We start from the raw sequence: 13,659 nt of genomic DNA on the forward strand, positions 1-13,659 counted from the left end.
TATTCTCTTTGTCACTAAGACTTGGAAATTCTACTATTAGGTGAGAGGGTGTGGATCTATTCCTATTGATTTTGAGGGGTTCTCTGCACCTCCTGGATTTTGGTGCTTGTTCCCTTTGCCATATTAGGGAAATTCTCTACAATAATTCTCTCCAACATACTTTCTGCTCCCCTCTCTCTTTCTTCTTCTTCTGAAATCACAGTTATTCTAATGTTGTTTCGTCTTATGATGTCACTTATCTCTTGAATTCTCCCCTCATGGTCCAGTATTTGTTTGTCTCTCTTTTGCTCAGTTTCTTTATTCTCTGTCATTTGGTCTTCTATATCACTAATTCTTTCTTCTACTTCATTTACCCTAGCAGTAAGAGCCTCCATTTTTTATTTCATCTCATTAATAGCTTTTTTAATTTCAACTTGGTTAAATTTTAGTTCTTTTATTTCTTCAGAAAGCACTTTTCTTTCTCCAGCGAGGATTTCTCTAATATCTTCCATGCCTTTTTCAAGCCTGGCTAGAACCTTGAGAATCGTCATTCTGAACTCTAGATCTGACATATTACCAATGTCTGTATTGATTAGGTCCCTAGCCTTTGGTACTGCCTCATGTTCTTTTTTTTGTGGTGAGTTTTTCCGCCTTGTCATTTTGTCCAGATAAGACTATATGAAGGAACAAATAAAATACTAAAAGGGTGGCAAAACCCCAGGAAAATGTGCTTTCACCAAATCAGAAGAGACCCCAAATTGTGCGGTGGAGAAAGGGGATAAAAAGAAGTTCAGGGGAAAAAAATTAATAAAAGAAAACAAAGAAAGAAAAAATATATATATATTAGACTGGTGACTAGAACAGGGTCACCCACTTAATTTGGGGAGTATTTTGGTCTCTTAGAAGCAACTACCTCCCAAAATTTTAAAGAATGAAGAACATATATATGGGTAAACACAATGAAGGGATAGAATATGCCTACAAAGATGAAAAAAAAATTTTTAATTTCTGAAAAAGGAGTTGATAAAGTAAGTTGGTTGGGAGAATAAAGAAAAAGAAAGTGGAGATAATTTGCTCAGGCTGGAGACTAGAACAAATCCGGAGCTAGATTTATGGTATATTTTGATCTATTAGAAGAAGTTGTACCCCAATTTTTTTTAGAAGAAAAAACCCTATGTGTATACAAAAAATAAAGTTAGATACAATGAAAGATAAAATATGACTATAATAATGAAGGTTCAAAAAAGATTTTTTTAAAATAAAAGGTATTGTTAAGATAAACTAGTTTAAAAACATTAAAAGAGGACAGGGTAAAAGTTTGAAAAATTTTTAACAGAAGAAAAAATAAAATTACAAAAAAATTAATTAACTGCAAGACTAAAGAATCATGGGGAGAAACCTATGAATTCCATGTTCTGCTTTCTTCTTCTCTGGAATTCTGCTATTCTCCTTGGTAAGTGAACTTGGCCTTGGCTGGATTTCTTGTCGATCTTCTGGGTGAGGGGCCTGCTGTGATTCTCAAGTGTCTTTGCCCAAGGTGGAATTGCAACGCCCTTACCAGGAGCCAGGCTAAGTAATCCGCTCGGTTTTGCTTTGGGGAGCTTTTGTTCACTAAATGATTTCCGTAGAGTTCTGGAGGATGGGAATGAAAATGGAAGCCTCCCAATCTCTGGCCAGGAGGTGACAAGATCTTGGGCCCCCACTCCTCAGTGAGCCCTTAGAGAAATGTGCTCAATCACTCCCATCTCCCTGGCCTCTGGCTGTGCTCCGAGCTCACCCAGCATGTGACTGAGCATCTCTGTCTCTGGCACACAGCCCTGCCTGGAGTCTCCAAACCCCTGGAAGAGGGGATCTCCCCGGATCTGCCACTTGTGGGGTTCCTGCTCAAAGAGCAGTGTCCTGACTGTGCCATCAATCACAGTTTAAGGTAACCCGGAGTTGAGAGCTAACTCCTTGGCTCCGTCTCTGTAGCCGGGTTCCCCACTCTAATACCTGTAAGCTCTGCGATACTCAGACATTCCCGATCCTTCTGTAATCCCGCAGGATCTGAGACCACACTGTCCCCACTAGGGCTGCACCCCTGCTTAGCTTCTGGAGTGATGTCCTTCAGTGGAGCAGACTTTTAAGAGTTCTGATTTTGTACTCCATTGCTCTGACGCTTGCTGGGAGCTGGCCCCATGTGGTTTATCTTCCTGTAGCTTTGGATTCACTTCTTCACAGGTCATACCTTTCAGAAAGTGGTCGATTTTCTGTGTCTAGAATTGCTGCTCTTTTTCTCTTCGGTCTCTTTTGGATTTGTAAGTGTTTGAAATGGTTTGATAAACTATCTAGCTGATCTCCTGCTACCTGATGCCATCTCAGCCTACTACTCCTCAGCCATCTTGACTACTAAAAGAATCTATTTTTGATTGAATGTGCCACCCATATAAAAACTCAATAGTTCTTTGGCTCCCTGAGGAAACAAAATATACCTCAGCCTTTTGAGAGTTGGAATTTGACTATGTTTACTATTGTAGTTCCTCGCAGTGGTCTTGGATATACACTTCTTTAATTAACAAGAAAATATTGTTTTAAAGTATTAGAAATGAAATTCCTTAAAACGGCTTTTGCTCCCAGTTTTCAAAGTTTTTCTTCCATTGGTAAGTCCTATTCTTTTTGTCAGTTTAGGTGTAGGTATTGGGAAAGTGTGAAGACTTTCATATATTCATGTGTTAGAAGTTACATAAGGCCGATAACTGACATTCTCTGGTGTGGTATACCCCATTAGTTTCCTAATATCTTTTCTGCTCTCTGTAAGTGATGATGGCTCCTTATTTATTTATTTAAAAGTGAACATAACCTCAAGATTTTATTGTCTTCATAATATAACCAAATATGAAACTTAGAACTGGATTACTTGGCCCTTTCTCTTATCTATTCCCAGTTCAGAATGCCTGCATCTTTTAATAGCCAGCATTCTCTTAGATCTGCAGTTGGGTTCAATACATTTAAGCCTCAGCACAACCTTCTTTGCAGTTTTGGCCTTTGTCCTAGAAATCAGCTTAGTCTGTCCACCACAGCCATTCTGCTTCCTGTCCTAATGCCACTTTCCCTGGACATAAAGGGAATCTTTGCCTTACATGTTCTGTGTCACTTTGTAGAGTTGGTGCTTCTCACATTTCTTGCAGAAAGTCCACGTTTGTCAGAGTGCTATCTGTGCAGAAATTCCTCCATTATTTAGAACTTTCTCCTTGGGCTGACACGTCCCATCTTTAGGACAGACACAGGCTCCAGACTGTGGAGCAGTGAGGCTGACAGGAGCTCTCCCAATGTCAGCCATGTGTGGTTTGGGCTTTGCCAAGTTACTACAAGTGTTAAGTACAAGAACCTTGGTGGGAGGTTGCTCATAATCATAACTCATATTGTTTGTTTATTCATTCATTTAAAAAGTATGAGCACTGGGGTGGCTCAATCTGTTAAGCATCTACCTTCAGCTCAGGTCATGATCCCAGGATCCTTGAATCAAGTCCCATGTTGTGGTCCCAGCTAGGCGGGGAGTCTGCTTCTCCCTCTGCCCCTTCCCCCTCTCCTGGCTAGTGCATATTCTCTCTCTCTCTCTCTCTTTCTTTCTATCTCTTGCAAAAGTAAATAAAAATAAATAAATACATTTTTTTTTTTTTTTTAAATTGAGGTCTTACTAAGAGCCCAGCATTGTGCTGGTGCCGTAAATAGCAATAGCAAACTTAAACAACACAGGTTATGTGCCACGTACTGTTCTAAGTGTTTGACTTAAATAAACTCAGTGAATAAGCTGGTCTTTTAGGCTAGGAGGAATATATACGTATTGTCTGATAAGGACAATGACATAAACTGGCACAGATTAACCACCTTTGGGAAGGCAATTAAATCAAACTGACACCAAATATCCGAATCCACCAAAAAAGGGTGGAGAACCAACTTGATCAAGAGCAGAAAGGGGTGAATGAAGGTGGATGGCAAGCAAGGACATAGGATGTTGTGCTGCACCTGGGCACCAGGTAAACAGAGTACTTTGTTTCACTCCCCATGACTTGTCCCACCTTGGACTCTCTGAGTACAAACAGCCTGATTAGGAGCAAAACACCAGTCTTCCCTTCTCCTGAGCAGGCCAGGGTTCCTGACACACATGAATGCCTCCAAATCCTACACAGACCATTGCAAGGGAGCTCAGCTCAAGGCCGTTCTTTCCTAGAGGAACTCCAGCTTAAGCACGGTCTTAAGCAAAGCTTAAGCTGGTCTTAAGCAAAGCCAAGACCAATAGATGAGCATGCTGGCAAGCCCATGGGTAGGCAAGTTGTGCAAATGTTGCTGGGACTTCACACCTGGCGCAGCTACCTCTCCTGAGGTGGCACTGGCCACAAGACACCCCTGCCACCTTGAGTGGTCTACGCACAGCAGTTGGTTAGAGGGCCTTGATCCAGCTGGGGAAGGATGAAGAAGACAAGGCACTTTCAGACAGTGTGGAGGCCAGCCAGCAACAGCAGCCACCAACATCCAGAGGGTGATGGCCAAGAGGAACTCTAGCAGCAGGATGAGCTGGAGTAGAAAGATGATGCAAATCCTTGGGAAAGGAAGCACAAAGAGATACCACCACCAAGGTGCTCAGAAAGCTCAGCCCCTGGTTTTTGGAACCAAAATATGGCTATTTTCACAGTAAAATTCTAAAACCAGATGAGAGAGTGCTTAAATGTGGTACATTTCTGGAACAAAGTTTATTTCAAACAACTCTGTTGCAAATGCCAAATGAATTTTGACATTTATTGAGTAGAAACAACCCATATCAGACCTATTCAAAGTCTCATTGGTCCTGTCCTTGAAAGAACAGATGCATCGAACTAAGGAAGCCCCATTGACAGAAGCTGTGCAGTCCCTGCCAAGACAACAGATTCTGCTGTGGCAACATTCACAGCTCTAAATCCATCATGTGACAGATAGGTTGACTCCTACAGAGCACCCAAACTCTTCTTGTAACTTACTACACTGTTTTCCTTTTTTGCCACTTAACTCTGAACTGGCACTGGAAAATGGTTAGGATTTTGTACTTTTTGTAGGTTGTGTAACAGTTGTGCAATGTGAATGGAATAAAATGAATGTATAGAAAAATAGGGGAAAAGAGGATTAGATCTCCAACTCTCTTCAGCCCATGGCCCCTGAAGATTGACTGAACTGGTCCCACAGGTTATTATGCAGGCTGTCACATGTTCCATTATGGTTCAAGGCAGGTCAGCAGCCTTGGGGACCAGGGCTCAGTTCAGGGAGGGGCACAGTGGGTCTCAGTTCAAAAGGGGATCACGATCTTAGATTCCTGCTGTATTCTTGTTCCGGAGCTGCTCCTGAGGGCATGCTACTGGTTTGACAACATTCTATTCCTTTTGTCCTCCTTGTCAGGTGGGCTGAAATTTCAGTGTGACATCTACAAATTGCCAGATTTGGCAGCCAAGAAAAGAGTCAATGCCTAGAAGCATTTGCAGTTGGGGAAGAGATTACTGACACAGCCAAGGAAAGAGTGCACAAAATAAAGATCTTGGAGGCTTTCATTTAGTGATTCTACCTCTGTAGCAGTGGTTCTTAAAGTGTGGCCCTGCGCAAGAAACATAAATGTCACTTGGGAACATAGACCCGTTACAGTCTGGGCTTTTAACATGTGTTTAACTGTTTTTAACAGTTTTCCATGTGATTCTGATTCTAAAGTTCCAGAAGTCATTTCAATCTCTCCCTGAAGAATTCCATTTTATATACTTCCAGTGATATTTGGATAGTCATCCTAAGATATTTCTCCAAAATGTTCTCTTAAAAATAGAAAGAAATTAGTGAATGTTGGTTTTTAGACAGAGATCTCTAAACCTCAAATCCAGTTTATGCCTTATTTATATGCAGCCACTGAAATAAGGAAGGCTTTATGTTTTTAAAATGTTGTTAAAAATAAAAAGAGGGGAACCTGGGTGGCTCAGCCAGTTGAACATCCAACTCTTGATTTCAGTTCAGATAATGGTCTTTGGGTGGTGAGATCAAGTCCTGCATCATCTCCACATTCTGCACGGAGTCTGCTTGAGATTCTCTCTCTGCCTCTGCCCCACTCTCACTGTGCAGTCTCTAAATAAATAAATAACTACATAAATTAACAAACAAAGAAAACAAGAATAGGTGACAGATGCAATATGAACCTCAGAGCCTAAAATATTTACTATATAACCCTTTAGAAGAAAAGTTTTCTGAACCCTTCTTTTATATTTCCCCCAAATCTTATGTATTTTCAATTAAACAGTCACATTGTTTCTGCAAATATGTTCTGACAATCAAAGTCAGGGTAGAATAAAGTTGTTGAAACAAGGCTTTAATTTACAGAACTGTGTTTTCCTATTAGTGAAATTTAAACTCTGTGCTATTTTTTAGGACTGCTTATCCTCTGGTTGGAAAGGAACAGGACGCTGTAATTCACTCTCAATTGACAAATATTTATTGAGAGAACACGAATGTTAATAAAGTTCAATTTGCCTTGAGTCCTTAAGAATGCATTAGAGTAATCTTTAGAGTGATCTGAGTTGTGAATGGATACCATATGAGCACTGTCATCAAAGCCTGTACAATGGACTTTGGGAACACAAAAGGACACTTAGTATTCTATTACAGGGTTACACCCTCACTAATTTGTCCTGCGGCCTGATGATAAGAATTTTATTTTCAATTGTTTCTTTTTTCTATCAAAACAATGTTACCATGCATACATACTCTTCTATACAGCTCATTTCATAGATGTAAGACAAATTTCCAGGAATCAAATTGCTGGGTTGAAGGCTCTGTGCTGAGGGACTAAACATACCAATGGACACAGACCAGACCATTATTTGTATAAAAAATATAGAGCTTTGACCCTTAACCTGATCAACCTATGCAGGAAACCAACTCATTATCTGTTGTAACTGATCTAGAAAGTCAAACCATTATTTGCAGCAACCAGTTCAGGAAGTCAAACAATAACCTCTCTAATAATTGGCTGAAAGCAACCAGGACTTGATTAATAACTGATAGATTCCCTAATTTTTGCCCCTGTTTCCAACTTTGGACCAACTGGAGAAATCCAAATATGCACCCTTAACCAATGACACAAATGCCCGGATACTAGTTCCTCCATTCCAACAACCTCCAATCAGAGCACATCTAAAGTCTTCCCTTCATTCCACTATAAGGCCTTCACACTCTTCTGCCTGCCTTTGAGTCTTTGCTAAACATGGTGTGGTGGCTGACTCTCTCACTATAGCAAGGTCTGAGTAAATAGGCTTTGCTCTTCTCATTTGGTTGGTCTTTGATAATTTCCACAATTAAAGTGGAGGTCCCAAGGTCCCATTGAGATATGATATATTTATTGCCTTCAGGCAGATGTGGAGCCTCCAAAGGGTGCATGTGTCCTGCTGCTGACAGTGCTGACATGGTCAGTCAGTGCTGCATCTCAACTTCTCTCTCACCACATTGAGTTCCTTTGCTGTTTATTCTGTTTTGTATCTAGGTTTTTGTTCCTGGTTCCCAAATCTGGGCATCCTTGGGGGGAGTCAGACCATTCTTTTTTTATTCCTTTTTGCTGTGTTTGTGTTATTGTTTTGTGTTGTGCTGTCCCAAGAAGGAGAATCACTGGGTAGAAGACAGGCATAGGACCTAGAAGCCTGTGAGTTGAGCTGACCTCTCATACTGGTGCCTTTGCAGTTCTCACTCAACCACTATCCACTTGGACAAACTTTGCTGCAGGTCACAAATAAAACTAGCTGAGGTCCTCCTTCTGTCCTGATTTTGTGTCCCTGGGAGTTTAGTATTGGTCCAGAGAGCGTGTTCGCCCTGGTTTTTTTTTTTTTTTTTTTTTTTTTTTTCCTGCCTTGTGGGAACAGATGGTGGAGTTTGCATTTGGAGGTGACTAACTTTCTGGCAGAGGGCATAAGCAGTACATTCCAGTGACTGTTGCCAGCTCTCATAGGGTTGTCTAAGTCTAAATCCTCTCTTCTATCTGGAAAACTCCTGCTTCTTATAGGTACTCTCTTTACAGCCCTAGTTCTTGTACTTATCTTCTAAATGACATAATTTCGGGGCGCCTGGGTGGCTCGGTGGGTTGAGCCGCTGCCTTCGGCTCAGGTCATGATCTCGGGGTTCTGGGATCGAGTCCCGCATCGGGCTCTCTGCTGAGCATGGAGCCTGCTTCCCTTCCTCTTTCTCTGCCTGCCTCTCTGCCTGCTTGTGATCTCTCTCTGTCAAATAAATAAATAAAAATATATAAAAAAAAAAAAAAAATAAATGACATAATTTCACCAAGGATGACTTGGACCTTCATGGTCACCCTGGGGAACTTTGGATTTCGGCATATTTATTTGAGAAGAAGAAAGGAAACAATATTTATTTGACCTCATGAGTAGGATTTTTTGGCTGGTATACAGAGGTCTTCAAGCAAAATTCTTAATAAAAAGTGTCTTCACTAAAAGACTCTTTGATCAAAGCTAATCAGCAAACTTAAGCAAGAGTGAACTAGACTAGCTTAGCCTTCTTCCCTTTATCCTTCTGATGTCCCCTTCTGTGCCTCTATAAACTCCTCCCTCATTTTTCCCTTGTCTAAATGCCCTACCTTTTGCAAGCAGCTCTCCTAACATCCAAAATTGCAGTTACCTCGAAATATCCATCCCTCCCACGAGCTGGATATGCAGACAACTGCAGAATTTAAACTATGAATCTGAGCTGAATTAAGAATTATAATTGGGATACCTCAGTGGCTCAGTTGGTTAAGCTTTCCACTCTTGATTTTGACTTGGGTCATGATCTCAGGATTGTGAAATCAAGCCCCACATCAGGCTCCGTGCTCAGTAGGGGGTCAGCTTGAGATTTTTTTCCTTTTTCCCTCCCCGTCAAAAAAAAATATTTTTTTTAAAAAACTACCACAAAAGATTTCCCTAAATCCAAACAAAGCTAGCAAATATTCATGTAAAAATTTAGAATTCTTTTGGGGGCATATGATAAAATTACCTGACGTATATCACTTGTACATATGTTGATCAGAATCTTAGATGCTGAATTTTGAGAAAAGGTGAGAAAAAGTGATTAACCTGAAAAAGGTAATTAATCTGGTAAAGAACCTACAGGATCTCTCCTTTCTCAATAAACCCAAAGGTCAAAAAAGGCCAAAAATGTAGGCTTAAATCTCTGAAAAGTCATATCCAAAAAATTTCCAATAAACATCTATTGGACCATAATTTAATCATGCAAACAAAAAAGATGAAAGTCCAAATTTGTGGAGATTAAAAACCATGTGACTGAACAACTAATGGATCAAAAAAGAAATAAAAAAATAAATAAAACAATACCTTGAGACAAATTAAAATGGAAATACAACACACTGAAACTTATGAGTTGCGGCAAAAACTGTTCTAAAAGGGAAGTTCATATACCTATATCAAGAAACAGAAAATTTCAAACAAACAACTTAAGTATATACCTCAAGTAACAAGAAAAATAACATGCAAAGGCCAAAGTGAGTAGAAGAAAGGAAATAACAAAGATCGGAGTGGAAAAAATTAAATAGAGACTAAAAGAACAATAGGAAATATTGAAATTAAGCTGTTTTTTTAAAAAAGATAAAAAAAGATATATATTCTTTGGATAGAATCACCAAGAAAGAAAGAGGGCTCAAGCAAATAACATCCAAAATGAAAGAAGAGACATTACAATTGATACCCCAAAAATATGAAGGATTATAAGAGACTACTATGGGCAATTATATGCCAACAACTTAGACAAACTAGAAGAAGTGGATAAGTTCCTGGAAACATACAACCTATAAAAACTGAATCATGAAGAAATAGAAAATCTGAATAGACTGATTGCTAATATGGAGATTGAATCAGTGATCAAAAGCCTCTCAACAAACAAATGTTGAACCAGATGGCTTCACCGGTAGATTTTACTAAGCATGCAAAAAAGAATTGATACCAATTCTTCTCAAATTATTCCAAAAAAAAAAAAAAAAAAGAAGTGGAGGGAATGCTTCCAAACTCATTTTATGAGGCCAGCATTACCCTGATACCAAAACCAGACAAGGATACCGTGAGAAAAGAAAGTTACAGGCCAATATCTTGATGAACATAAATGCAAAAATCTTCAACAGAGTATTAGCAAATCATCAATGCATTGAAGAAATGCATTGATCAAGTGGGATTTATTTCAGAGATGCAAGGATAACTCAACATCCACAAATCAATCAATGTGATACATTACATTAACAAAATGAAAGATTAAAATCATATGATCACCTCAATATATGCAGAAAAAGTCAGCATATATTTATGATAAAAACTCTTAATAAAGTGTGTGTGGAGGCAATGTACCTCAACATAATCAAAGCCACTTGTGACCAGCCCCAGCTAACATCAGACTCAATGGGGAAAAGTTGAAAGCATTCCCTCTAAGATCAGGAACAGGACAAGAATGCCCACTTTCACCACTCATTTGATATAGTGCTAGAGGTCCTAACCATAAAATTAGGCAAGTAAAAGAAATAAAGGGCATACAAATTGGAAAAAAAAAAAAGTAAAATTGTCACTTTGCAGATAACATATTATATATAGAAAACCCTGAAGACTGCACTATAACACTCTTATAACTAGTAAATTCAGCAAAGTTGCAGGATACAAAGTCAATATACAAAAATCCGTTGTGTTTCTATACAACAATAATGAAGTGTTAGAAAGAGAAATTAAGGAAAAAATACTTATAATTGCATCAAAAAGAATAAAATACTTAAAAATAAATTTCACCAAGGAGATGATCTGTATACTAAAAACTGACATTGATGAAAGAAATTGAAGAGGACAAACATAAATGGAAAGATATAAAATGTTAATGGGTTGGAAAAATCAATATTGTTAAAGTGTCCATACTATGGGGTGCCTGGGTGGCTCAGTCATTTAAGTGGCTGACTTTAGCTCTGGCCATGATCTGATTGCATTCAGATGCGACCAAGAGGTCCTGGGACTGAGCTCTGCCTCCAGCCACTCTCACTGGGGCATCTGTTTCTCCCTTTCCTTTTCTTTCTGCCCCTCTCCCTGCTCATTTTGTAAAACATATATTTCATGAGAAGTTAATATCAAAAATATATAAAGAACTCATACAACTCAATAGAAAAACAAAGCAAAACCCCATACAGTTCAATGAAAAAAATGGGCAGATTGAATAGACATTTTTCCAAAGAAGACATACAGATAGCCAACAAGTACATGAGAAAGTGCTCATCATCATTAATCATCAGGGAAAATGCAGATCAAAACCATGATGAAATATCACCTATCCCTTTTGGAATGGCTATTATAAAAAAAAATATTTAAGTATTGGCAAAAAAAAAATGAGCAGGGAAGGGAACCCTTATGCACTGTTGATGGGAATGTAAATTCATGCAACCACTATGGAAAACAGTAAGGAGTTTCCTGAGAAAATGAGAAATAGAACAACTAAGTGATTAAACAATTTTACTTTTGGGTATTTATTTGAAGAAAATAAAAATACTAATTCAAAAAGGTATGTGTATCCTGATGTTTATTGCAGCATTATTTAAATAACCAAGACATGGAAACATCCTAAATGTCCATCAGTGAATGAATGAATAAGCAGATGTAACACACACACACACACACACACACACACACACACAAATACACAATGGAATATTATTCAGCCATAAAAAAGAATAGAATCTTGCCATTTGTGACAACATGGCATCACTTAAGGGCATTATGCTAAGTCAAATAAGTAAGACAGAAAAAGATGAATCCTGTATGATCTCACTTGTATATAAAAACTAAAAATCAAGCAAACACACACCAAGCTCATAGATACAGAGAACAAATTGATGGTTACCAGAAATGAGAAGTTGAGGGGTGGACAAAATAGACAAAAGGAGTCAAATGTACAACCTTCCAGTTTAAAATATTAAGTTATGGGAATGTAATATACAACATGGTCATTGTATTTAATAAAACTGTACTGCATATTTGAAAGTTACTAAGAGAGTAGATCTTTTTTTTTTTTTTTTTAGATTTTATTTATTTATTTGACAGAGAGAGATCACAAGTAGGTGGAGAGGCAGGCAGAGAGAGAGGAAGGGAAGCAGGCTCCCTGCTGAGCAGAGAGCCCGATGCGGGACTTGATTCCAGGACCCTGAGATCATGACCCGAGCTGAAGGCAGCGGCTTAACCCACTGAGCCACCCAGTAGCCCAAGAGAGTAGATCTTTAAAGTTGTCACAACAAGGAAAAAAACTTGTAGCTATGTATATGTTGACAGATGTTAACTAGATTTACGTGATGATCATTTTGCAATGTATAGAAATATTGCCTGAAAGTAATATAATGCATGAAAGTAATATAATATTACATGACAATTATACCTCAACAAGAAAAAACCCAGAACAAAAGAGATAAATTACATGAGATTTTCAGAATGGATTAGAAAATGCCTTTGGACAAATTTAGGAGGTAAAGAAGATGCTGATGGAACATGATCTCCTTTGTTTATGAAGTTGAGCCTAAAAGTGGCTTGCTTAGTTTCTGCTAAAAAATCCCCTGGTAGCTTTATGGGGGAGGTGGGTTTCCCTTGTATGTAACTGTCTTCTTTTGTCTTGCTGCTTTAAAATTTTTTTTCTTTATCATCATATTTTGCTATTTTTTTTTTTTTTTTTAAAGATTTATTTATTTATTTGACAGACAGAGATCACAAGTAGGCAGAGAGGCAGACAGAGAGAGAGGAGGAAGCAGGCTCCCTGCTGAGCAGAGAGCCCGATGCGGGGCTCGATCCCAGGACCCTGGGATCATGACCTGAGCCGAAAGCAGAGGCTTTAACCCACTGAGCCACCCAGGCGCCCCTATTTTGCTATTTTAATTAAGATGTCTTGGTGTTGATCTGCTTTTACTGATTTTCTTGGGAGTTTCTATATCTCCTGGAACTGGATATGTGTTTGCTTCCCAGATTAGGGAAGTTTTCAGATATCATTTCTTCAAATAAATTTTCTGCCCTCTTTTCTTCTTCTTCTGGGACTCCTATAATGTGAATGTTATTACAATGATGAAGTCACCAAGTTTCTTAAGTCTCTTCTCATTTTACATAATTCTTTTTTCTCTCTTCTGTTCAGCTTGATTATTTTCAAATACTGTCTTTTAGGTCATTGATTCATTCTCTGCTTCTAATCCACTTTGGACACCTGGAATCCTCCCTGAGCTGTCAATCCAACAAGCATGTTTCTTATTTTAAGCTTTCAGCCCTTTATCTCTATTATGTTATTCTTTATCTGTATTAAGGGTCTCACGCAAAACAATCTTGAAAAAGAGAAGCAAAGCCAGAGACATCACAATTCACATTATATTACAAAGCTGTAGATATCAAAATAGTGTGATACTGGCACAACAATAGACACACAGATCAATAGAACAGAAAAGAAAACCCATAAATAAACTCACAACTATACAGTCAATTAATCTTTGACAAAGCAGGAAAGAACATCCAATGGGAAAAAGACAGTCTTTTCAACAAATGATGTTGGGAAAAACTGGACAGCAACATGCAGAAGAATCAGACTGGACCACTTTTTTGCACCATAAACAATACTACACTCGAAATGGATTAAGGATTTAATGTGAGATCTGAA

This window comes from Mustela lutreola, chromosome 6 (genome assembly GCF_030435805.1).
Source record: "Mustela lutreola isolate mMusLut2 chromosome 6, mMusLut2.pri, whole genome shotgun sequence".
Classification (NCBI taxonomy): domain Eukaryota; kingdom Metazoa; phylum Chordata; class Mammalia; order Carnivora; family Mustelidae; genus Mustela; species Mustela lutreola.